Source organism: Triticum urartu, chromosome 4, assembly GCF_003073215.2.
Source record: "Triticum urartu cultivar G1812 chromosome 4, Tu2.1, whole genome shotgun sequence".
In the NCBI taxonomy this organism is placed as follows: Eukaryota; Viridiplantae; Streptophyta; class Magnoliopsida; order Poales; family Poaceae; genus Triticum; species Triticum urartu.
Window position 1 is genome coordinate 339026281 of NC_053025.1, and position 27753 is coordinate 339054033.

The following is a 27753-nucleotide window of genomic DNA, read 5'->3' on the forward strand; positions in this document are numbered from 1 at the left end:
CCGCTCTCTACGCAGTGATACAACTGTCGGCCGGCTTGTAGGTGACCATTTGCTGCGTGTTCAACTGCTCCATGTGTGTGGTTGCTTGCGGTTGAGGCGGCCGCGGCGCGCTCAACTCGCGTCCCGCCGCACGCACTCTGCTCTCGCGTCACTCCAGGTGCCCTGCCCTCATCCCTCCACGTGCACTGCCAGTGTTTTGGGCCGGCGCATGATCACGCACGTTCATGTGCAAGCGGTTGCGCTGGGCATGGCGCGATGATGCAGTTACCCGCAGTAAGAACTGCCATGCAGACACGCCGAGAATCCACGCCGCCTGGCCCCCTTTTCTTACTGCGGCCATTTACCTTCATCTGTCGTCTCACAGGTCACAATGAGCACACCCACAAGGACACATACAGAGAGGACATCCAGCGGTTCCAATGGCGCTCCCCGTGGCTCCAATGGCGCTCCCAGCGGCCGACAACGACAATGGCGGGCAGTTCACCATGCATCACCTAGTGGACACCCACGTGAGGGGGAAGGCCCTCTCGGTGGTGTACACGAATGATCCGGTGTTGGTGGAGAGCTCCATCCAAACTATGGAGCAGTTCCTTGCCGAGGACAAGTACCGAGTGGTCAGCTTCGACCTCGAGTACACCATCAGTCGTGCAGGGTACGATTAGAAGGTTGTCGTCGCCCAGTTGTGCGTGCGACATGACATCTTCGTCTACCACTTCCACCTTTCCACAAGGCCTTGCGAGCATTTCTCTAGGTTTATTAAGAGCTCCAACTACAGTTTCGCTACGGTGGACACCACCAATGATCTGAAAGCGCTCAAGGTTTCAGACTTGAAATGCCCGAATCTTGTCAACATCCAGCACCAATACAAGGTCTGGGGCACCGACAAAAGCAAACTGAACTCCCTGGTTAACCTCGCCTCGGCCATCATCGACCCCTACTACGCAAAGATGAAGCAAGAGAGCAATAAGGACAAGAACGCCTGGCACAGTGTGTGGCATAAGAGACTGGATGAACAACATGTCAAGTACATGGTCATGGACGCGTACACAAGCTACGAGATGTACATGAGGATCGTTGACATGAGGAACTGTCTTCTTCCTGACCCAGACGAGGGATCGATCCACATAGCAGTGGTGGCAACGTCACAAGAAGTAGATGACTAGACGATCATTTCTCCTACTTTAGAATGCATGCAATTTTTTATTGAGGTGTGTGCGAATGATCTGTATAGTCACTTATGTAATTGGATGTTTATCTCAGTTATATATATACATGTTATTCTACTGTAGACAGAGCAATTCACACAGCTTATTAGCAGCAATGGTCTGTGTTATTATTGGTCTTCGCACACATTTCAGATTACAGACCTGTTTGCCGCGTATCACACACATCTGGTTCAGTTGAATCGTTTCCATCGTGTTGCCTAATCACACACAGTTCATCCCAGTGAACCGTATGCTGTATATCACACACGCCTTCATCTGGCTGCCCGTTTGTTTTGTGCCTCCTCATCACAAACAGTTCATTGAGCTGAGTCGTATGCCCTGCATCTCACATGCAACTAAATTCTGAACCGTCTTTGATGCATCTGTCATCGCAAACGTTTTGCACCTTTTTGATGGTTTTTTTACACCATCGTTTGCGATTATGGTATTGCACACTGTTTCATCGAAGGGTTTCTGATTCGACTATCGCGTTTGGACCATCCTGCAGTAGTGCTGTTTGCGCAAAAAAGGTGGAAAGCAGGGTGACTAACTAGTGATGAAACATACATCAAATGAAAAGAAGCATGTTCCTTATCTGAATGGCAATCCTACAAGGACAGTAGCAATTTATAAAGCAGCAGCATTGCTAGATGTTAGTGTGGGCATTTGGATTAACTATGACAACCATTAAATACGACATTAATTTAATGGTGCCATTGCTTCATTTTACCGGCAACATTACATTAACAGCTCCTATGGAGTTGGTATTTGGGCACGGGAGAGTAGGCGGACCAGGACAGTTGCATTTCTAAAAAAAAGAAGCAACTTATCTTAATGGGAAATTTAGCAGGACATGAAAACAACATTGGTTTAACATGTCCTTACTTTTAACAGTGCGACTGCTACATTTTACCAGTAGCATTACATAAGAGTGGCTCGGGGCAACAAACATCAGAACAGGATATCTGGGTTGGTCCCATTTTTGTTCGGTATAGCCACATTATACTGTGTGAGGCTAGCAAATCTAGTGCTGGACTTAATCTGTTGACTTGTCCCCCAGCCCCCCTTTCTTTCCTTTTTCAACCAATAGATTGGGTTTATATTGAGTTTGTACCGCGTTTCCCTTTATTTCCCTATTAGACCAAGAGACTAGTTGGATAGCTAGTCTCTGCTACTTTTTGCCCCCATTATTTCCTCTTTCGACCAAGTCCTAGATTCAGGTAACAGATCTTCCCCGACCCCCACCCCCTTTTTTCCTTGTTTAAACCAAGTAGTACTAGATTCGAGTGCATGAACTAGTTTTACCTCTTAACAGTCAAAATTTAGGTGGCTTTCGAACAGCTGATCGATCCTATATACGAGGGGCCTAGGAAATAGTAAAAGATACAAATGCAGCGATGCCAGGAGCTTGGGAAGTAGAGCAAGTGTAGGATCGAAAGTATGTCTAGAGGGTGGTGATTAGACTACTTGATCGAATAAAAATCTATCCTTTTCCCAATTTTAAGTCTTGGCAGATTTTAACAACTTAGCAGAAGTGAAGTAATCAACCTACACATGCAATTCTAAGAGGATAGCAGCGGAATGTAAAAAAATTGCATATGAAGGTAAAGGGAGGAGTTTGGAGGGAGCAAATGCAATGTAGACATGGAGATTTTTGGCATGGTTCCGATAGGTGGTGCTATCGTACGTCCACGTCGATGGAGACTTCAACCCACGAAGGGTAATGGTTGCGCGAGTCCACGGAGGGCTCCACCCATGAAGGGTCCACGAAGAAGCAACCTTGTCTGTCCCACCATGGCCATCGCCCACAAAGGACTTTCCTCACTAGGGTAGATCTTCACGAAGTAGGCGATCTCCTTGCCTGGACAAACTCCTTGGTTCAACTCCACAATCTTGACGGAGGCTCCAAAGTGACACCTAACCAATCTAGGAGATACCACTCTCCAAAAGGTAATAGATGATGTGCTGATGATGAACTCCTTGCTCTTGTGCTTCAAATGATAGTCTCCCCAACACTCAGCTCTCTCTCATAGGATTGGATTTGGTGGAAAGAGGGTTTGAGTGGAAAGCAACTTGGGGAAGGCTAGAGATAAGGATTTATGTGGTTGGAATGGAATATCTTGACCTCAACACAAGTGTAGGTGGTTCTCTCTCAGAAATGTATGTTGGAAGTGTAGGCATGTTCTGATGGCTATCTCCATGAATGAAGAGTGGGTGGAGGGGTATATATAGCCTCCACACAAAATCTAACTGTTACACACAAATCACCAAACTCGGTGGGACCAAATCATGAAATTCGGTCAGACCGATTTAGTTCAAAATGTGAACGTTAGGATTTTCCGTGGGACCGATTCCATTAGGGTTAGGGCATAACATAATCTCGGTGAGACTGGTTACACAAACTCTGTGGGACCGATTTTGGTAATAGGCAAACAGAGAGTTGGTCAGGCAAACTCGGTGGGACCGATTCACTCATCTCGGTTAGACCGAACGTTACGAAAGGAAAACAGAGAGTTTGCATGGCGAACTCGGTGGGACCGATCGCTCATCTCAGTTAGACCGAAACGTTATGTAGGGAAACAGAGAGTTTGCAATCCCATCTCGGTGAGACCGAGATCCCTATCGGTGAGACCGATTTGACTAGGGTTTGTGGCAGTGGCTATGTCAAGTGAACTCGGTGGCGTCGGGTAGGAAATTTCAGTGGGGCCGAGTTTGACTTTTGGTTTGGTACATATGTGGATATGAGAAAGTAATTGAGGGTTTTGGAGCATATCACTAAGCATTTTGAGCAAGTAACTCATTAAGCAACACCTCATCCCCTTTTAATAGTATTGGCTTTTCCTATGGACTCAATGTGATCTTGGATCACTAAAAGTAAAGTGTAGAGTCTTGAGCTTGAGCCAACATGTGTTCTTAGTATTTTGAGGGGTCCACTTTCTAATCCATGCCATGCCAAACATTAAGCTTTTCTGAAATATTTATCTTCAAATAGCATTAGCTCAATGGGATATATGTTGTTAGGAATTACCAAAACCACCCAGGGATAGTTGCACTTTCAATCTCCCCCTTTTTGGTAATTGATGACAACATATAGATCAAATCTTCGATAGATGATAATAAGATTGAAAAACATCATCGCTTTGAGAAGTATGTCATAAGAAAGAGCTCTCCCTAAATTTGTGCATTATTTAAAATTTGCTTTTGAATGGAAATGCACAATCTATTAGGATCATGGCTTACTCTTCCATGTCACATATATCTTGGTGGAGCGCTCAAAATGATAGAAATTAAAAGCATGCACTCATCACCAAGCAAGTGAATGATCATATATGGATATAAAAGATAGTATCACCAAAACAAGCATTAAGGTAGCAAATGCTCAATCACATGATCAAACAAGTATCTCACACAATAAAAAGTTCAACCAAAGGAAAAGAAGAAAAACACTCTCTCGAAGCCTATGATCTATACATATTTCTCCCCCTTTGGCAACAAGTTACCAAAAAGTTCAAATATGCATAGTGCTATGCGTCTCTCAGGCTTGGTCTTCGGGAGGTGGTGTAGAGAGAACTCGAAGGATGAAGGCATCTGTTGATGTAGTTGGATCTGGTGGAGTGGCTGCTGGAGGTGACACTGGAGCTGTAGCTGCTGGTGCTGATGCTGTAGCTCTAGAATCTGTCACTGGCACGGCATCAGACCTTTGACTCCTTGGTACTCACTAAAGTGCATCTGTGGTTTCCTTGCCTCTCTTCTCTTTTGCTTCCTCCTGAAGCTGCTCAACTGCTGTTTGAATCTCAGTTACCTTCAGATCAAGATTCATAAAACTTAGTTTCTACGATCCTCTCGAAGCTCTTCTGGTTTTGAGTCAGGGTGGCCAAGCCCTTCTCAATCCTAAGTGTAGACTGGATCAGATATGCAAGTTGATCTTGCTTGCTCTTTAGGAAAACCTGAGATGCCTCTTCAACACTTGGCATCTTGGCAGCTTTCTCAGCCTTTGCTTTGGCTCTTTTCTCCTGTGCTTGAACTGATGATGGTTCCTCCTCATTCATCACAATAGTATTATCTTCAAAATCAGGATGCAGGGGTAGATGCTCCATATCCAACATATATGTTGCTGTGCCCACCTTGGAGTTGATGAGTTCCAGAATGTGTGGAGCATACCCACAACTTCTCTTCTGGCCAGCAGCAGTCCTCTTGATTGTCTCTATAATCAGACTCATGACCTTGAACTTCTGAGGGACATCAAAAAGCTGTAGCAGGTTGATAGAGTGCCCTCTGATCATCTTGTGATATCCTGACTTGGGTAGAAGAGTGTGCCTTGGGGTCCAGTTGATAGTAGGTAGACCAGACAACAAGAAATGTACATATCCAAGCTTGTGAGGCTCCAAAGCTTTATCTGGGATCTCCTTGTACATGTTAGCCATAGTGTTGTGGTCCTTCTTCTTCGTGGCATACACATCCAAGTCATCTTCATGTTCTGATGGGGCATTTATCAATTTTTCCCATTCTTCATCTTTGGATTGGTACCTAGTACCTTCTGACATCCAAACGATCTTCCCATCTGGGTAAAAGTGAGCAGTGGAGTAAAACTGCATGATTAGCTCATCATTCCATTTTGTGAGCTTCTGTGCAACAAACTCATCTACTCCACATGCTTTGAAACTGTCATAAACTCCTGGGAAGTGATCTTCATTCTCCTGGATGAATTCCCAATCAACCCATCTCATGTCACTCACAATGGGCTTCATGTCAAGTAGGATAGTTTCATAAAAGTCTTGATGTTCCTTTTGTGAAACCTATAGTCAACTGCAGTCTTTCTCCTCACAACATAATGATCAAACTTTCTCCACAATCTTAGTCCAGCATCTTTTCTCATGTGCATGTCTTCAGCTACTGGATGAGTATCATTGTTGTCTGGAATCTTGGGCTTCAATTTTCTCAAAACAAGAGACTCATCACCTTCTTCTTCAGCTTCAGTTTCCTTGATTTGAAATCAATCCAATACCCTTTTGAGAAAATAGAGTGACATCAACAACCTCCTAGTTGAAGTACAGACGAGGAAGCAGCCTATTAGTTTCAGTCCAGTCCAGGAAAGGAGCGGAGGCACTGGTGCCTTGTTCTTTTCTTCAGCAGGTATACTTCTAGTGTTCCTCTTAGGCTTAGAAGGCTTTTGAGCTTGAGCTTTGGGGCAGCTTTGGGCTTTGATGTTGCAGCCCCTGACTTCATAGCATCTCCCATAAGCTTCTGAGCTTTGGGTGCTGGAGCATCCTCTTCTTCTTCTTCTTCTTCTTCTTCATATTCACAGGGATCTATCATCATGGAGGGCTTGCCAATGACTCTGGCAATGGTCTTCTTAACTATTTCCTTTCTCTTCTTTCCCTCTCCAGCTTCTTTGGATTCAAGAGTGAACTCCATTGTTTCTTGAGTAGAGGCTCTGGCCTTAGAAATATGAATTCTCTTTGCTGGAGCCTTCCTATTCATCCCTGGATTAACTGTAGTAGCTGTGCCATACTCCTTTTTCAGCACCTTCTACTTGGAGCTTACTTCCTCCTCAGTGGAAACATAATCCTGATCCTCAGATTCTGAGGTTCTCTTCTTCCTAGATCTAGTGGCTTCCTTTGGCAAGTTGCTGGGAGTGCTCTTGCTGCCATCATCAGAAGTGCTCGAGAGGTCTGAACCCTCACTCAGCTGCACATGTTCCTCGGACTTGTTCTAACTGTCACTCTGATCAGACATCTCTGCAAACTCACCGACAGCAGACCCTGTGAATAGATGTAGATGAGATAGAGTGGATGAGCATCACAAAGTGCATAGTTGTTGCAAAACAGATGACTTAAAAACTTAGTTTTAGTTCTCCATAGAAAGCATTTCGGAGCTACCGATATGTAAACTCGGTGATACCGAAGCAGCTTTTGGAACCTAAACTAGTGAACTCGGTCAGACCGAGTCACAGTTCGGTGGTACTGAGACTGCTAGCCATTCACATAGAATTGAACTCGGTCACACCGATTTGCAGTTTTCGGTTAGACCGAAAATCGCAAGTGCTATGGCCTAAGCCAAATCAGTGAGACTGATTTCTACAACTTGGTCGGTCCGAGATGAGCTCAGCGGAGACCTAACCCTAAACATTCAAATCAAATCTAACCTAAAGGATGTTTTCAGTGGATAGAGTGTTTGCATATGTGGTAAGGATCATGGCAAAACAATGTGCTATGAATCAGAGGTAAAATAATAGCACAAGGGTCGAACCCATACCCTAGTTCGGCGGGGGTTCGCTATGGCGACAACGGCGGAGCACATTTTTGTTGATAGCGACGGAGACCAGTGGCGGGAGGTCGCTGGCGGTGAGGAGATGATCCAGAGACCCGAGGAGGCAGAGCAGGATACACGCGGGGTGAACAGTTTTGCAGAAATTTCCAAAATTCAACCCGTGAGTATATATATCCCGACCCTGTCGGTGTGACCGAGTGGAACAACTCAGTGGCACCGAGATGCAGACTCACAAGCGATTACTGCAACTCGGTGTGACCGAAAAATTCAAATCGGTTGCACCGAGATTGAAAACCTAGATCAACTTAGTGATCTCGATGTGACCGAAATGGATGACTCGGTCAGATTGAAATGCACAAAGAGGTTTTGGAAATTTAAGTCTATGATGAATCGGGAACTCCGAGTGCTCCTCACACAGAGTGGTTCGAATCTGACTTGATCAAACTTTGTGATGTAGCATGAATAGAGTTTGAGACTAGAAAAGCACAGATAGCTAGAGGAAGTCCTTAGGCATTCTTGTCCATCCATTTGGCAAAAGAGAAAAAGCCAAACAATCAAGGCAACAAATGGATGTCCTCGAATGAGTAAAATATGCAACCAACATGCTCACACAATAAGATGGCAAATGAAATATGTGTCAAAGCATGCACAATCACTCTAGCATTTATCAAGCAATTTTGTGATGACTAGGTCATCTATATATGAGTATATTGAATGAGGAGTCAAATGAGAACATTTGATCGTAGGTCATACTCATCATTTAAGGATGAGTGGGGTTACCACTTATACATAATGCATTGTTGTGTTCACATCGTCAGAGTTGCTTTAGCTCAATTGATTAGAGTAAAGACCCCCTTAGATGTGATATCCCCCCCTAGGAGGGATGAACTAACCTTGGGTTTTGTCAATGATGACTTCATGTAGGTGTTGAAGATGTAGGTGCTCAAAGTTGATGTAGATCATTCGGAGCAATCCTTTGGAGTGAGTTGCACTTTCAATACCTACACGGGTTAGTCCCAGAAGGAACAAACAAGGATATCCATAGACATAGAGTGATATTCATATGAGACGATGTCCATGAATGCATTAGGTTACCTTGTCCCTTGTCTTATCAACAAAAGGGTTTGTGACTCCTTGAACTAGTGCAAGATATGGAAGTCACTACAAGAAATATGTCAACTTGTGACCACCACTATTGGTCACAGAATGGTCACAAATTTCCATTTGTGACCTTTTTGTGACCAAAAACATAAGTTCAAAAGCTGGCCGTCATAAACTGACTATAGCAACCTTTCTTCTGGAATGGTCGAAGACGTTTATGACCAAAATACGTCTACTGTGGCATTTTGGTCACTAGCAACCTCCCCAAGCCACGTAGGCATCCAGCGTGGCAATCTGACGTGGCACAAGATTCAGCCCGGTCCAATTCGGTTTTCTACATGGGCCTAGCCCATTAATTCAGCCCATTTATGATTTTTTTTCCTTTTAATTTTGGTCAGCTACATTGACCTAGCCCAGCAATTCGGCCTTTTATTTTCTAGGCCTTTGGCCTTTTCGCTTCCATTTCTTGTTTGGGCCTTGGCCTTTTTACGTCCCATTTTAGACCAGGTCCCACTAGTCAGATCATCAATTATGTCCCACTTGTCAGTTTTTCTTTTGTTTGTTTCCCATTTTAAAGGACTCACTAGTGAAATTGGACACCAAGGGTGTTGTTTAGGCGCCCCACGTTAGTTCACTATTTGTGCAATAACCAATAACTTAATTCAAACAGAGGCAATAACACATACAATTTCAAATGACAGCCAAACAAAGTACTTTACAGTCATGGCAGTACAAATCAGGTATTCAACTATAAAATACACCTAATATTAACATGGCCAGCTCCAGGGAGCTAAAACACATAGTTGGGTGCTGGTTTTCTTCGGGATTCTTCTCCTGGAGCTCTTGTTCACCAACTTTTGACGAATGAAGGCCAGTATCTATAGGTTATAAATCAAAAAAGAAAGGAAATCAAGTGAAGCCGTGCATATAACATTCTCCTAACAATGAAAAATAGCTGCTGAAGTTGAGATCTAATAAGAAACCGTGCATATAACATTCGCATAACAGCAAAACTGCGATATATTTGTAAAAGGGCAAATGATAAGTACCAACCCATGCATTTGGTGAGAATATAACAACAGATTAAGAGCATATTGTTTAGCATCAATGCAGCAACAATACAAAGAGCTAGTATCAATCAGAGCACAAATTAAGAAAAATTTACGGTCCAGGAGCCGACCTTCCAAAGGAGCAGCGTGGTGCGTCGTTGTGCCTTCATCGGGAGTTGCAGGTCGGAGTTGTGAGCTGCTGCTTTGCTTCCCCATATAAGACACTAGGTTCTCTCCTAAGATAGCAACCCAAAAAACAAAAAACATGATTAGGGAGCTGGTACATAAGAAAAGGAATTCATGCATGAATGACATATACAACTAAAAAAACAGGATATGAATTATTATTAGAATTGCATATTAGATGGCTGCAAGATAACTTGTGCTTCATATAAAGTAACTAGAGTTAGCACCCAAAAACTAGAATTTACTAATGTGTTTGTCACACTACCAAAATTCAAGACAAACCATGACAGGGAGACGAGTGAATTGCAGCAGAGGAGGCATCTAATTTGACTACCACAATCATTGAGTGAAAGAAAACATCAAAGAATTCAGAAATTTCTGAACTGAATGGAAGTAAGTTTGCACATGACACAGGAGGTCTGTGGTCCCTAATTAGATTAGATATTCCGACTCATGAGCTACATGCATAGACACTTACTAGAACCTGCATATGCTTAAACTAGAAATAGAACAAAAGAAAACTGAACCTATCTAACTCCAGGTTGTTCCACTTCAACTCGGAATTTGCTCAACCGTATGTGTACATGCATTAGGGCATACATAAAATATTCAAGTCAATATTCTCAGCTAACTGTGATGTAATGAAAATAATTACTTAATGACTTGAGGTAAAAATTGATTTTAGACATCAAAATTTGCAGCGCTCATTTCAACCATGTTTAGATAAACTTGAGGTAAATTAGCAGTAAGGATATTAGTTACAAGCTAGGTGTGTAACTGTTGTCAACACCACCACCACCAGAGACACGCAAGATAAGCATCAACACCACCATGATCACAGGAGCACATATATAAAGCAAGTACACATGGGCAGCTACTGACAGACCCTAGAACCGCATGAATTTATCACCAGAGAGCTCCAATAGGAGTTGATGCTTGGTTGCAGCAACTAGTAGAGCCCCACATCCAACCCAAATCATGGACAAGGCCATGCAGGAGCTACACCAGAGAAGAAGGAACAGGGAGGAGCTCACCAGAGGGAGGTTGTAGCTGTAGCGGAGACTCAGCCATACCATGGCTGTGGTGTGACCATCACCACATCCAGGACAGGGTCTGGAAGCCACCGAAGCACCACTTTGGCGATCAGGGCAAGCGTCGGGTACAGTGGCGCCACCCCAGGGACATCACCGCACATACATCTCCGGCCTCGCCCTGTTTCAAGAAATGTTCGGAACAACTTTGTCAGACTCGATCAATTCTGAAGAAACCACCTTCGTCGTCAGACACATACATACATACAGGAAGCAAAAGAAGAAGAAACAGAGCAGGGACCTGGTCGATCATGGGCATGAGTACTAACTATACTATAGAAGCAAGAGAAGCACATATATATATCCTATTTCTTCCACAAAGTGTGTATATAGATAGGTCAGATTTTTGAATGCATTGTTGTGTAAAAAACAAATATGTTGTTGAGGAATTTGATTAGATTTTAGATATGTTAATGAGAGGCAAGAGTTTTCCCTCAATCAATCAACCTGCTGCAATAGTACTAACTATACTAGTCAGGGACGAATTTGGCAAGAGAAAGCATAGTAGTATCAAACTGAAGCACAATTCAGTCGCAAAACAACCACCAGCCTTACTTAGTACATGAGCATCAAGCACACACACATCATACAGGTGCATCTTGAATAATATTTAACTGCCCAGGTTCTGTAGAGTGCTGATATAAGTTGACAGAGCAATGCCATTTATACTATGTCCTATTTATAGAGCTCAGGGTTGATCAGTTCAACACAAAGAAGCAGTTTGAAGCACACACACGCGGCATACAAAGAACCAGCAACATCACTGTCGATCTGCAATATCATAGTAGTCAGCGGCTACTTGTAAATCAGCGTTTCTTACCATAGGGGGTGAACCTGATTTCCCAGTCTTCTGGGCAGCCACAGCTTCATCGTGCGCCATGCCTTTAGTGAACGCTTGCCTCTCTGTCATGTAGAAGTCAAGACTATCAACATACCATACACAATAATTTATTGCTGAACTAAAAGTATAGGTGAACTAAGCTTTCACATGTGCTGGCTTTTAATGGGTCCAGGCGTAGGTGAGAGATTCCATAACACTTAAATCTGTAGCACATCTCCCTTGCAATATGTAGTTTTCATCAAAAGTGAGCTTTGACACAATACAGCCACATCACTGGCATATTATTTCATAGCGCAACAGAACGCACCAACTAGACTGTTTCATATACAACAGACTGTCCATCTAACCCAAAGAAGCAGTTTGAATCACACACACGCGATGATACAGAGAACCAGCAACATCTCTGTCGGTCTGCAGCATGGCCTAGTATAGCAGGTTGATTCCTCAACCAAATCTCAAATGGCCGGCCCCTGTCCATACGCTCTATTAAAATGCTATAACTAGTACTGCTAGTATTACCATCTCCAGCGATAACGAAACCGTAGCGAGCCGCTACGCGGAAAGGGAATTCGAGTGCTCCTACGCACGCACGGGACTCTGCTATAGAATTCGGAGCGGAACCACGGCGGCGCGGGGGGCCGGAATATCTCAATTCCTGGCGAGGCCCGCCCGTACAGGCACAAGCTCGCCCGTTGAGGGGCGCTCCGGGAATTCCTTCCACGCATTCGCGACTAGGACGAGGGGGACGAGCAGAACCGCGAGCGCGAGGGGCGGAATTCGGCGAGCATTGCGCGCGGATTTGGACGGGGCGGGGACGGGGGAGAGTCAATCTCTCACCTGGAAGGATGGTCCTCCAGGCTCCTTGCGGTGGAGCTGGCTGTCGCAGATAGGGCGGCGGCGTGGCGCGGGGTCACCATGCCGGCCTAGGTCACTGTCGCCACCGCCGTCATGGCCGCATCGGCGAAGAAGGTGTGGGGGCGCGCGAGGTTTTGTTGGGCTTGATGCGGGGCGTCTGCGAGTTGACGGGGACGATGCGAGACGGGGACATCGGTGGTGGACGGCAAGCTGCATGACGGGGTCGCGGGTCAACATGTCCGCCAGCTCCCGCTAGATCTGCTTCCCCACCACCCGCACCCGCCGCTCCTTGGCCATGCACCGCACCATGCGCAGCGATGTCGACGGCTACGGCAGCCGTCGCACGGAGACGTGCGCCGCAGCGGCGAGGGCCCATGGCAGCGGCGGGGACACCAGCGGCCGGCACGGGAACATCCTCGCTGGCTTCGCGGTGGTGGGGGATTTTGTGCCGCGGTGAGGCCGTCGTCCGTCGCTGTGGGGAGTGGGAAGGGGAGGAACGGCGACGAGCTCCACCGGAGGGATCTGGATCGGGGGAGAGGAGTGGGGGCGGGGAGGGATCTGGATCGGCTAGGGTTCACGCGCGTGTGAGAAAGAGATAGGCTGCAGTGGGTTGGATGGACGGATGGATGGATGTATGGGTGGACGGATGGATGGATGTTTGCCACGTCATCGATCCATGCCACAACGGATTCCACCAATCAGAATTCATCTTATGTTTCTCTTGTAGTTTTTATCCTTTTATTTAGGGCAAACATTCAACATATTAACCACTTATAGTTTGTTAAAAAGAAATAATATTGTGCACATGTGTGTATATTGTGATGACAAACAATGTTGATCTGGGGAGTTTTCATTTTCATTCTACAAAATACCCGTTTTCCATTTTTCGAGTGCCCAAAAGGAGGGTTTTTTTTGTGAAGAACCTATCAAATAATTGTTGCAAAATTGGACCAAATCATTTTTCTAAAATACCAGGCCATATTTAATGCACAATTGACCAAATGGTTGGGTGTAAAAAGTTTTGATCCACCTCTCGTGAAAAAGACAAATTTTCGCCAATTCAGCTGGAAGCGGGTCAAATTTGAACTGTAGCTGCCTTATAGTTTGCTCTTTATTTTTTTCCAAAAAACATTTCTAGGTACATAAGTATCTATATAATCAGAGAAACACCAACAAAATTCCAAGATTCAACCACTAGCTAGGAACGGTCATTCCCGCCGTTTTGACCGCATTTTGAAACGGGCATAAAAAATTCAAAAAAATCAAAAAATTGGGAAACCTTCGCATTGTGTCATTATATGTGGACAAGTTCCTAGGCAAAATAATAAACTTGTGAAACGGCAATTATTTTAAAAAAGTGTTCTCAGAAACGAGCTATCACGTGTGGAGATCAATGGCTTTCAAGCCAAATGATCAATCTTATGGCCACATTCATGGCATAGTTTGTTCAAATGAGCTCATATTGTGCACAAGGGTGCATATTGGAATGGCAAACAATGTTGCCTAAGGAAGTTTTCATTTTCTTTGGACGAAAAAACCATTTTCCATTTTTCGAGTGCCCAAAAGGAGGTTTTTTTGTGAAGGACCTCCCAAATAATGGTTGCAAAATTGGACCAAATCAATTTTATAAAATACTGGGACATATTTAATGCACAATTGAGAAAATTGTTGGGTGTAAAAATTTTTGATCCACCTCTCGTGAAAAAGACAAATTTCCGCCGATTCAGTTGGAAGCGGGTCAAATTTGAACTGCAGCTGCCTCATAGTTTGCTATTTATTTTTTTCAAAAATAATTTCTAGGTAAATAAGTATATTTTTAATCAGAGAAACACCAAAAAATTCCAAGATTCAACCACTAGCTAGGAACGGTCATTCCCGCCGTTTTGACCGCATTTTGAAACGGGCATAAAAAATTCAAAAAAATTTAAAAAATTGGGAAACCTTCACATTGTGTCATCATATGTGGCCAAGTTCCTAGGAAAAATAACAAACTTGTTATATGGCAATTATTTTAAAAAAAGTGTTCTCAGGAACGAGCTATCACGTGTGGAGATCAATGGCTTTCAAGCCAAATGATCAATCTTATGGCCACATTCATGGCATAGTTTGTTCAAATGATCTCATATTGTGCACAAGAGTGCATATTGGAATGGCAAACAATGTTGCCTAAGGAAGTTTTCATTTTTGTTGGACGAAAAAACCATTTTCCATTTTACGAGTGCCCAAAAGGAGGTTTTTTTGTGAAGGACCTCCCAAATAATGGTTGCAAAATTGGACCAAATGAATTTTATAAAATACTAGGACATATTTAATGCACAATTGAGAAAATTGTTGGGTGTAAAAAGTTTTGATCCACCTCTCGTGAAAAAGACAAATTTCCACCGATTCAGCTGGAAGCGGGTCAAATTTGAACTGCAGCTGCCTCATAGTTTGCTATTTATTTTTTCCAAAAATCATTTCTAGGTACATAAGTATCTTTTTAATCAGAGAAACACCAACAAAATTCCAAGATTCAACCACTAGCTAGGAACGGTCATTCCCGCCGTTTTGACCGCATTTTGAAACGGGCATAAAAAATTCAAAAAAAATCAAAAAATTGGGAAACCTTCGCATTGTGTCATTATATGTGGACAAGTTCCTAGGCAAAATAATAAACTTGTGAAACGGCAATTATTTTAAAAAAGTGTTCTCAGAAACGAGCTATCACGTGTGGAGATCAATGGCTTTCAAGCCAAATGATCAATCTTATGGCCACATTCATGGCATAGTTTGTTCAAATGAGCTCATATTGTGCACAAGGGTGCATATTGGAATGGCAAACAATGTTGCCTAAGGAAGTTTTCATTTTCTTTGGACGAAAAAACCATTTTCCATTTTTCGAGTGCCCAAAAGGAGGTTTTTTTGTGAAGGACCTCCCAAATAATGGTTGCAAAATTGGACCAAATCAATTTTATAAAATACTGGGACATATTTAATGCACAATTGAGAAAATTGTTGGGTGTAAAAATTTTTGATCCACCTCTCGTGAAAAAGACAAATTTCCGCCGATTCAGTTGGAAGCGGGTCAAATTTGAACTGCAGCTGCCTCATAGTTTGCTATTTATTTTTTTCAAAAATAATTTCTAGGTAAATAAGTATATTTTTAATCAGAGAAACACCAAAAAATTCCAAGATTCAACCACTAGCTAGGAACGGTCATTCCCGCCGTTTTGACCGCATTTTGAAACGGGCATAAAAAATTCAAAAAAATCAAAAAATTGGGAAACCTTCGCATTGTGTCATTATATGTGGACAAGTTCCTAGGCAAAATAATAAACTTGTGAAACGGCAATTATTTTAAAAAAGTGTTCTCAGAAACGAGCTATCACGTGTGGAGATCAATGGCTTTCAAGCCAAATGATCAATCTTATGGCCACATTCATGGCATAGTTTGTTCAAATGATCTCATATTGTGCACAAGAGTGCATATTGGAATGGCAAACAATGTTGCCTAAGGAAGTTTTCATTTTTGTTGGACGAAAAAACCATTTTCCATTTTACGAGTGCCCAAAAGGAGGTTTTTTTGTGAAGGACCTCCCAAATAATGGTTGCAAAATTGGACCAAATCAATTTTATAAAATACTAGGACATATTTAATGCACAATTGAGAAAATTGTTGGGTGTAAAAAGTTTTGATCCACCTCTCGTGAAAAAGACAAATTTCCACCGATTCAGCTGGAAGCGGGTCAAATTTGAACTGCAGCTGCCTCATAGTTTGCTATTTATTTTTTCCAAAAATCATTTCTAGGTACATAAGTATCTTTTTAATCAGAGAAACACCAACAAAATTCCAAGATTCAACCACTAGCTAGGAACGGTCATTCCCGCCGTTTTGACCGCATTTTGAAACGGGCATAAAAAATTCAAAAAAAATCAAAAAATTGGGAAACCTTCGCATTGTGTCATTATATGTGGACAAGTTCCTAGGCAAAATAATAAACTTGTGAAACGGCAATTATTTAAAAAAGTGTTCTCAGAAACGAGCTATCACGTGTGGAGATCAATGGCTTTCAAGCCAAATGATCAATCTTATGGCCACATCCATGGCATAGTTTGTTCAAATGATCTCATATTGTGCACAAGGGTGCATATTGTAATGGCAAACAATGTTGCCTAAGGAAGTTTTCATTTTCGTTGGACGAAAAAACCATTTTCCATTTTTCGAGTGCTCGAAAGGAGGTTTTTTTGTGAAGGAACTACCAAATAATTGTTGCAAAATTGGACCAAATCATTTTTATAAAATACTAGGCCATATTTAATGCACAATTGACAAAATGGTTGGGTGTAAAATTTTTTGATCCACCTCTCGTGTTAAAGACAAATTTCTGCCGATTCAGGTGGAAGCGGGTCAAATTTGAACTGCAACTGCCTCATAGTTTGCTATTTATTTTTTCCAAAAATCATTTCTAGTTACATAAGGACCTATTTAATCATAAATACATGGTTTGGTGGCGATACGTCGAGGTTTGGGCGGTGGACGAGGGCCTCAACTCTAGAGCGCGTAAACTCGCATGCCCGTTGCGTGGTCACCGCGTGACCGTAATGTTGCCATGTGTTCTGGGCAGCCTAGGTATGTCTAGTGGGTTGGGCACTCCCCAGGTTGGTGCTAGGAATAAAATTACAACATAAGATTCTCACGAGGAGACCGATCGATGCTCAAACATGAATTAGCAGCCAAGTGTTTGATTAGCGGTACGGGAAATGCACATGGCCAATGGGCGTGAGTTTTGGCTGAGGATGATCATTTACTAAGGAGAATGTCTTCACAAATTTTTAGCTCAAAAGGAGGATCCTAGGTGGTACTTTCTTTGCAAAGTACCACGCTGGACAAAAATATGAATGTTGAAGATGGGCTCAAAATAATGAATGGAGTGAGCTGAAATTTTGTGGAGGATGGTTATTTGGGCATAGGAAAGCATTGTAGAAAATTGATACCATTTGGACATGCCAAAGTAGTACTTGCTTCACAATGCTCTTCCATGGACAGAAACTTGGGAAAACTAGTGAGAGATATTGGATGAATGAAATGAGCTCAAAATTGGTGTAGGTAAGTTACTTAGGTATGGTCATGCGCTGGTAAATTTTCAGATCATTTGGGTAGAAACGAGCTAGTACTTACTTCACAGAGCTAGTACTTACTTCACAGAGCTTCTCTTGAGGTAGAAACTTTGGAAATTTCCCGAGAAAGATTTACTAGGAAAATTGAGCTGAATATTATCATGTGGCAATGATTTGGGTATGGAGGAGTGCCCGAAAAGTTTGAGGGTAATAGGAGGGGTCTATATAACACTTGCTTTACAACGTGGCAATTTGGCCATAAAATATAAATTGAACCTGGGCTCACATAGATGATTTGACTGAGCTACAATTTGGAGGAGGTTGATAATTTGGGCATATGAAGGAACTGTATAAATTTCATGTCATTTAGATATATAAAAAAGGTACTTCCTTCACAATGCTTCTAGGTGGACAAAAACTTTGGAAATTTGTCGAGGAAGATTTGCTAGGCAAATGGAGCTGAATTTTGTCATGCGGTAATAATTTGGATAGGAAAGAGTGCCCAAAAATTCCGAGGGCAATCAAGAATATATAAATAGCACTTCCTTCATAAAGTGTTGTTGTGAACAGAATAGGAAAATGAATATTGTTGAATTAGTTTTGAACTAGGCAAGGAAGGATTTTTACATATTTGATGAAGATATGCCCCAAAGAATTTATGAGATTTGTTTGGGAATTTTGGGAATGATAGAAATATAGGTTGCTTCACAACCTAGGGCAAAAACTGTCACATGGACATGACACATAGGCAAAACTGATGAGATGGCGCCTAGTCATCACAACCCACCACAATCTACAAGGCTATGACCATCTATATTGGTCATTAACAGCTAGAAATAAGGCAGCGGACTAGCACTGTTTGCTTTGTGACCATTTCGTGTAAGGAAATTACGACCTTTCTGACCAAAATGGTCGCAATGGTTTAGGGTTTGGAGCCCCCTGAACAGCTTTTGACCAATTGGTCTAAAATGGTCATAAATTTATGACCAATTCTTCGAGGGTCACTGACAGAAGGTCATAAGTTGACATATTTCTTGTAGTGAGTTGTTTGCACTTGTCTTTGCCAAAATGATGTGAGTGAAGTATGTTGGCGGACTCACCCTCAAGAACTCTCTATTTTTCTTCTTCGGGATCCACACCATCTTGATGGGAATCCTTGGAGTTGTAGTCGTACTTGATGAAGTAGAACTTGATGTAGTCTTGGGAACCCACCTGACCAATGCCTTAGGAGCTTCTTCAAATGCATCAATCTCCTCCTGAAGCTTGTCCTTGCCCTTTAGCTTCTGGTCTTGTGGTGGAAGATCATCTTGAGCTAGTGTTCCTTGGAAAAAAGAAGGATCATACTTGTCTTGTTGGGGAACAAACTTCGTCTTGGGGTATTGATCTTCTTCCCACTCAACTCAATTGGCATTGAACTTTCGTTCAAAACCAACACCTTGATTCTTCCAGTGTCTTCCTTGCTTGCGTACAATTTCCTCAAATTTCTTACTTACAGCAAGACTCTTGTAAACACCTTTCTCTATAATTCCCTTCGATAATCTATTTTCTTGCTCAAGTGTAACTTGGCTAAGAGAATCATTAGTGGAATCAAGAGAACTTCTAGAAGCAACATCATTGGATTTAGCATGATTATTGTTACTACTAGAAGAAGAATGTTAATTCTCGATGATTGTCAGTGTCAAAACTGGCGGATCTCGGGTAGGGGGTCCCAAACTGGGCGTCTAAGGCGGATGGTAACAGGAGGCAGGGGACACGATGTTTACCAAGGTTCGGGCCCTCTTGATGGAGGTAATACCCTACGTCCTGCTTGTTTGTTCTTGATGATTGAGTATTACAAGAGTTGATCTACCACGAGATCAGAGAGGCTAAACCCTAGAAGCTAGCCTATGGTATGATTGTATGTTGTCCTACAGACTAAACCCTCCAGTTTATATAGACATCGGAGGGGGGCCAGGGTTACACAAGGTCGGTTACGAAGGAGGAGATATACATATCTGTATTGCCTAGCTTACCTTCCATGCCAAGTAGAGTCACATCCAGACACGGGAGAAAGTCTTCAATCTCGTATCTTCATAGTCCAATAGTCCGGCCAAAGGGTATAGTCCGGCTGTCCGGAGACCCCCTAATCCAGGACTCCGTCAGTAGCCCCTGAACCAGGCTTCAATGACGATGAGTCCGGCGCGCAGTATTGTGTTCGGCATTGCAAGGCGGGTTCCTCCTCCGAATACACCATGGAAGAGTTTGAATACAAGGATAGTGTCCGACCCTGCAAAATAAGTTCCACATACTACTTTAGAGAGAATAATATTTCCACAAATCTAATCTACTGGCACGTCTCGACAGCATGACGTCACACCATGGCCCGGTCATTATTCGAACTGTTTTTCTCAACCAGCTCCGAACATAACGCGAGGCGGTTTTCTTCACACGTCTTGTCAAAGCAGAGATCGTGTCCCCCTTATCAAGGGATTCCCATCAATACAGACGTGGGTAACCCAACCGTGCCTGTTGGTATGACTCCTAGATCTTAGGCATGTCCCAAACGGCCACGAGGAGGACGCTTGATATTCACCCTCTTTATAAAGGGGATGCGGCTTTGTCTTTTTTCCCTCCCGTGCTCAATCGAATCCTTTCCCCGCCTCGAGTTCTAACACTCAAAGCTCAGGTCAGGTGCTTCGGACCTTCAACTATGTCCGGATCCAACCTTCAAGGTCGGTGGATGCCTTCCTCCGTCACAGAGGAGGACATCAAGAAGTTGAGAGAGGCCAGACATCTGACCGCTGAAATTTCGCATAGGCTGCCTGCCCGAGGGCAGGTCGTCCCTACTCCCGAACCCAACGAGAGCATCGTGTTCATCTCCCACTTCCTCCGAGGACTAGGCCTTGCTCTGGATCCCTTTGTTAGGGGTCTTATGTTCTATTATGGGCTGGATTTTCATGATCTGGCCCTGGATTCCCTTCTTCACATCTCGTCATTTATTGTCATATGTGAGGCCTTCCTCCGCATTACCCCTCACTTCGGCCTGTGGCTCAAGACCTTCGATGTGAAGCCGAAGATGCTCGAGGGGCGGCACGCGGCGTGCGGAGGTGCTTTAATAAGCAAAATCGCTGATGCTCCATGGCCAGAGGGTTCCTTCCCAGAGGTGTCCGGATTGTGGCAGCGGGAGTGGTTTTATATCACAGCTCCCCGAAGTGCCAAGTGGGTAGCTGCCCCCACCTTTCGCTCCGGCCCCCACCATGACTGATGTCATGGATCAGCAGGGGGCTGAGCTGGGGTCCAGAAAAGGACGTGCCTATACTGCAGAGCCATATCCGAGATCTCTTTGAGAGAGATTTCAGTCTGGTTATGGTAATGCAAGTTATGCTAGTTCGTCGAGTCCAGCCTTGCAAACACCGGCCCCTCCGCATGTGGGAATTCAACCCAGAAGGATCGCGGGCTATTCAACATTTCCTCAGCATGACGCTCGAAGAGATGTAAAAATTGTTCTTCGGACCCCAAATAGAGTGTCCGAACACCACCCAGGACGTGGTTCTGAGCTGCAACCGCCCCGCTGCCCAAGTAAGTAATCCCATGTCGAACCTACTGTCCTTTTATTTATCATGGCATCATTCTAAAGAGCCGCTCTTTGACCAGGACTGGATAACAAAGGCGATGATGATCAGGTGTTCGGCCCCCCTTCCTGAGGGCTTGGACAATCCGGTACTGGACAAGATGCTCGAACCGGCGCCTTATCCAGTGGCCTCAAAGGAAGATGATGGGGGAATAGAGAGGGCGAAAGCGGGCCTCACTCGCTACTTATTCCAACCAGGGGAATGAGCGCCTCCGCGAGGGAGGACAACCAAAGGGAAGAATATGACATTCTCTCTCCCCGGGGAAGGAAGAGGACTACCTCTGAAGATCCGAATCTAAGGTTTCAAAACGGGAGAAGAAATCTTCGTCAGAGGGTCCTGCCTCGGAGGGTATTCTTGCGGCACAATGTCCGCGCGGGGATCAGCCCTCTATCGAGCTGTAAGTAATCGAAAAGTACTTAATAGTGGAAACATCCTACCATACTTCCGAAGACAATAACCGATGTTTATAAATTGTAGTCCGGATCGTAGCCCTTCTCGACAGAGTTCGTCTTCGGGGGATCTTCTTCCAGAAATGATGGAGAGCGAAATACCTCCCACTGACACCCCGCCTCATGAAGCGGGCGACCTTGAAGTGTCATCGTGAAGGGTATCTATGGATCCACTAAGGCCAGAGGATAACCCTTTGGCTACCCAGAATCCCCAGTATCCGGCTCCTAAGGAGAGCGACAGCAAGGGTCCGGAATCGTACAGTGTGCGGTCGGACGCGCTGAAGGATCTTCTGGGGCAAGCGGCCGTCTTGGAAGTGCATCGTACACTAATGGGTACGGTAATTGAAAGGATTTCATCCGCTGAAAGCGGTTCGCATGAAGCCTTTATGAGTCTGCTGAAAGGCTTCGAGGTACGTGAAATAGTGTATGTTTTTGACAGTACCGCATACGTTAGGTGTGCCCTATGCAGATAGTAGCCCCTGAGACTCTGGTTGTCGTCGGAAACGGTGGCAAACAGAGGATCATAGTCCCAGGTAATAATCAGACCGCCTTTATGTGCAGGTGGCTGAAGCTCCGGTGGCTAGCCGGACAGATGGGTTTGCCGAGCTAAAGCGACAACTTGATGCGGTAGATGCCGACATTGTGCTTGTCAACAAGCGGCTTGACGAGGCACAGGGTGAGTGATTTCTCTAGTGATCGTCACATAATAAGAGTAGCATGATGCTAGTATCTTTAATATGTTGTGACTGCAGATGGAGCTGCCACTGTGGTGACCCTTCGGGCGGAGCTTGCCCGAGCCAAGGAGCAAGCAAGGAGTAGCAATGCGGCCGCTCTAAAGGCGTCCGAGGAGTTAAGGGCCGAACAGGCCACACATTGCGAGAGAAGTAAAAAAATAGCCAAGATGGCTGTAGAGTTAAAATATGCCGCTGACCGTTACCAGCTTCTTGAAGAAGAAAACCGGGCGAAGGCAACGGACCTGGAGAAGGCCCTGGTGGCTGCCAAGGAAGACCGCTCCAAAATTAGAGCGGCGAAGGAGGTGCTGAATCAAGCTGCAGATACATGTCCGGGAAGCCCTTCTTGTTGCGGACTAAGTTCAGAGATCCGAAGTATGCTCCTCTGGACCGGCTATGGAGTTCTGCGGACGCCTACATGGATTTGGCTGCAAGTGCTGCTGATGCGGCCGAGTACTTCAAGGATCAGAAAGGTCCCGAAGTGGAAAAGCTATTCTGGTCATAGTTTCATGCTCCAGTCCGTCCGCTGCTGTTGAATGAGAGAATGGCCGAGTGGGCCGAGCTTCATAGGTTGTCCGGATTTGCCATGAGGTCCGTTATGGATCACCTGTGGCCGGGAGGGCCACGGCCGAATAGTTACTTTAGTTTAGTGCAACAATTCCTTGGTGTTGTGCCACGCATCGATGTTGTAAAGAGATCGACGTGCATAGGGTGCACGGATAACCTTTGCCCGTGTCAAGACATACTGGGCGGAGATGGAGGCCACCACTGTTGTGACACAGGGTTCGGCCGTAGGCCGAGTGGCTGTCGAGCACTACTTTGAAGAAGTTCTTGAAGGCGCTCGTTCGATAGAGGGTCAGTGCTCGAAGAATATTATGTTCTAGTGACATCTATTCCCATTGTAAAAACAATGTTTTATTGAATTATCAAGGTTGTATTTATGCTTTTGCGCGAAAGTACTATGATGCCTCCTGTGCGGCCGTTTATGTATATATGTATATAACCTGAAAGTTTGTAGTCGCCGGCTTCCGCCCCCACGCATATAATGCGGCGGTGTTCGCAGAAAATGCATACCCACACTTGATGCAACATCTTGGTCCATTAAGGAGGTGATAGCACAGCGAACGAGGCAATCGGACTATATTGCTTTAACACTTTCACTTAGCCATAGGAGTTTGACGGTGGGGCTACTATATAGCCCCTGGTACTTCTGCGCTCGTCCGAATACGGGGCGCGTATGTACATGACCGGGAAAGGGCTCTTCGTTAATGCGGAGGAATCCTATGCTACCTTAGCCGATATAACGGAACGTAAGGTACCAAAACGTGGGAGACGAGCAAACCCAACATTTGACCAAAGACATGATTCGAAGCTGATGCATATAGGGCCAAACTCGCGACGCCGAACACTCCCTAAGGTGTTCAATCTTTATAACATATACCGGGCTAAACAATGCCCTTAATAAGAAACCCCATGTGTCTAGGTATGTGCAAAATCCTGACGTGGCCACATGCCAATAACGACAGCATCCTTCTTGGTTGCGTGGAGTATCCGGAGGATGTGAGCAACAAGAGACAGTAAAAAAGGTTTACGCAGGGTCTTAATCTAAAAAGAAACCTTTGGGTGGGTCCCTGCTGCACGTCTGCGCCTGTGTCTCTGTTGTGCCGTGTCCTGGACGGGTGTAGCACGATTGTCATCTGTAAAAGGAAAGAATTTAGGTGAAAGTTGTCGTGCCAAAAAAAGAAGAATTGGCTATTATCACTGAACTATCAAAATTCAAGAGAAGTCAAGTTGAGCCGGGCTGGCCCTGATTACACGCGGGAAGCCCCAGGTATCGTTTATGAGGGTTTGATCATCAAACCAATCTCTATATGATGGAATGCCAGATTCGTTTAACCGTGTCCGTGGTCTTGACGACCTGCCATTTTTCCTGGTTGGTGAGGCCGTCTAGTTTGCGGCTGGTAGAGCTGCCGCATCCTCTTCCGTACGTAAGAAATGTTCGGTATTTCCGCTAAATGAGATGATGCCACGTGGACCGGGCATCTTAAGCTTGAGAAAAGCATAATGCGGTATTGTGTTAAAATGAGCGAAAGCCGTTCTTCCGTGTAGTGCTTGATAACCACTTCGGAATGGGGCGATGTGAAAAGTTAACCTTTTGCTTCGGAAGTTATCGGGAGAACCGAATACCACCTCTAGTAGTAGAGAGCCCGTACAGCGGGCCTCTTGGCCTGGTATTACTCCCTTGAATGTAGTATTACTGTGGCTTATTTGTGTCGGGTCTATCCCCATTTTGCGGACTGTGTCCTGATATATCAGATTTAGATCACTACTGCCGTCCATGAGTACTCGTGTCAAATGGTACCCATTTATTATTGGGTCTAACACCAAGGCCGTCAGTCCTTCGTGCCGGATATTTGTCTCGTGATCCCTACGATCAAAAGTGATCTGGCAGGCCAACCAGGGGTTGAACCTAGGGGTGACGGGCTCTATGGCACGTGTGCCTCGGAGTGCACCCTTGCTTCTCCTCTTTGTCACATGGATCACGTTTACAATTTTAACCTCCGGTGGGAACTTTTTCTGTCCTCTGTCGCTTTGCTAGCGAGGTTCATCCTCGTCTTCGCTTGGTGTCTCTTCCCCTTTGTGTTCGGCGTTTAGCTTACCGGCCTGCTTGAAGACCCAACATTCTCCATGGGTATGATTTGCAGGTTTGTCTGGGGTGCCGTGAATTTGACAGAGTTTGTCAAGAATTTTATTTAGGCCAGATTGTCCTTCTCTGCTGCCTTTGAAAGGCTTTTTCCGCTGACCTGGTCGGGAGCCCCTGAATCCGGTGTTTACCGCCGTGTTATCTGGGCTACCTTCTTTATTTCGACGGTTGTTTTTGTTGCATCGTGGTTTACCATTGCCATCCCTAACTTTGGATGTGCTTGGGTCGCTGGTGCTGCTACGGGCCAACCAGCTATCCTCGCCCGCACAAAAGCGGGCCATGAGGCTTGTTAGGGCTACCATTGTTCTCGGTTTTTCTTGGCCGAGGTGTCTGGCGAGCCATTCGTCTCGGACACTGTGTTTAAAAGCTGCTAAGGCTTCAGCATCCGGATAGTCGGCCATTTGGTTCTTCTTGGTGAGGAACCTGTTCCAAAGCTTTCGGGCGGACTCTCCGGATTGTTGGATTATATGACTTAAATCGTCTGCATCCGGAGGTCGGACATAAGTCCCTTGAAAATTGGCCCGAAAAGCGTCCTCGAGCTCCTCCCAACTTCCAATTGAGTTTTTAGGGAGGCTTTTCAGCCAGTGCCGAGCTGGCCCTTTAAGCTTGAGGGGCAAGTATTTAATGGCATGGAGATCGTTCCACGAGCCATATGAATATGGAGGATAAAGTCCTCTATCCAGACTCCAGGGTCTGTGGTCCCGTCGTACGCCTCTATGTTCACTGGTTTGAATCCCTATGGGAATTCGTGATCCAGCACCTCATCAGTGAAACATAAGGGGTGTGCGGCACCCCTGTATTGGGATGTGCCATGGTATTCGGACGGTTGTAGTATTTGGTGTTGGTTTTGTACCATAGCGCGCTTCCTAGATCCACTGATGGATCTGGTCGCGCCGAATTTTTGACGCAAATTCTCACGTAGATCGTGTGTTGACTTATGCGCGACTTTGTTAGCCGCTCTATCGCGTTCACAAGGTGATGGACCCGGCCGGTTGGCCGTATCATTCTTTGGCTGTATGGGCTCTAATGCCTCATCGTCGAATTCCGGTAATAGCTTGCGCTTTGGATAGCTATTTTTGTGGTATCTTCCGCCATACTTTGTTCCACCTGTTGTTGAGCATATCTTGTGCGACCTTAAGCCTTTGCTTCTGTTTCTTCAGGCTCCTCGCTGTGGCAATAAGCCTTTTGCGGAGGTTCTCTTACTCCAAGTGCGTTTCCGGGATGATGTGTGCATCTTCGTCCGGACTGTTTTCTTCCCCAGACGGGGTTTGATGAGGCTTATCCTTGGCGTCGTCTTGTTCGGACGTCGGATCCGTACTATGTTTGCAGTTTGCATCTTGATCGTGCTCTGCCACCGGGGTGGTGCAGTCGTCGTTTCTTCTAGAGTCGACTGAATTGTTATTTCCTCTTGCGTTGTTATCGCTATTTTTACTATGGCGGGACTTAAAGCGGTGCCGCTGACATCGGCGCTTGGGTTGCTTGGAGGGGGCATCCTCCGCTGTCTCCTTGCCATTGCCCTCTCTGGGTGTATCCACCATGTATACGTCATGTGATGAAGTGGCGGTCCAGCGCCCTATGGGCGGTGGTTCCTATTCGTCTCCTGCATCGTCGTCCATACCGTCGATGTCTTCGGAGTCAAAGTCGAGCATGTCGGTTAAGTCGTCGACATTGGCTACTAAGTGGGTGGTGGGTGGGCAGCGAATTTCTTCGTCGTACGCATCCCATTCTAGCCGGACATAGTTCGGCCAAGGTCCTCCTGACAGGGAGAGAGACCTTACTGAATTTAGCACATCTCCGAAAGGTGAGTGCTGAAAGATATTCGCGGAGGTGAACTCCATGATCGGCGCCCCGTCGGATTCGATGGGCACAGATGTAGACGGCTCGGAATCCGTGGCCGGAGGTAGATCCAGTGGTTCGGCGACGCGGCTCTCGAAAGGGGTGAAGTCAGTATCTGGCTCTATCGCCACTGAGAGTGTCGCCTCCATGGCGGGGTCTATCCCTCCGCTCTCGGATGGCGCGATTTGCTCCGGATTAACGGCCGGAGTAGTTGCGGATGCGATCTCCCAAACACTGTCCGACGGTAGAGTTACGTCCTGCTCGTCGCGACTATGTGGCGCGTCCGACATGGGCTCGAATCCGTCGAAGACCAAGTCTCCGCGGATGTTGGCCGTGTAGTTCAAGTTTCCAAACCTGACCTGATGGCCAGGGGCGTAGCTTTCGATCTACTCCAGATGGCCAAGCGAATTGGCCCGCAGTGCGAAGCCGCCGAATACGAAGATCTGTCCGGGGAGGTAGACCTCGCCCTGGACCGCATTGCTAGCGATGATCGAAGGAGCCATCAAGCCTTATGGTGACGATACAGTGGAACTCTCAATGAAAGCACCAATGTCGGTGTCAAAACCGGCGGATCTCGGGTAGGGGGTCCCGAACTGTGCGTCTAAGGCGGATGGTAACAGGAGGCAGGGGACACGATGTTTACCCAGGTTCGGGCCCTCTTGATGGAGGTAATACCCTACGTCCTGCTTGATTGTTCTTGATGATATGAGTATTACAAGAGTTGATC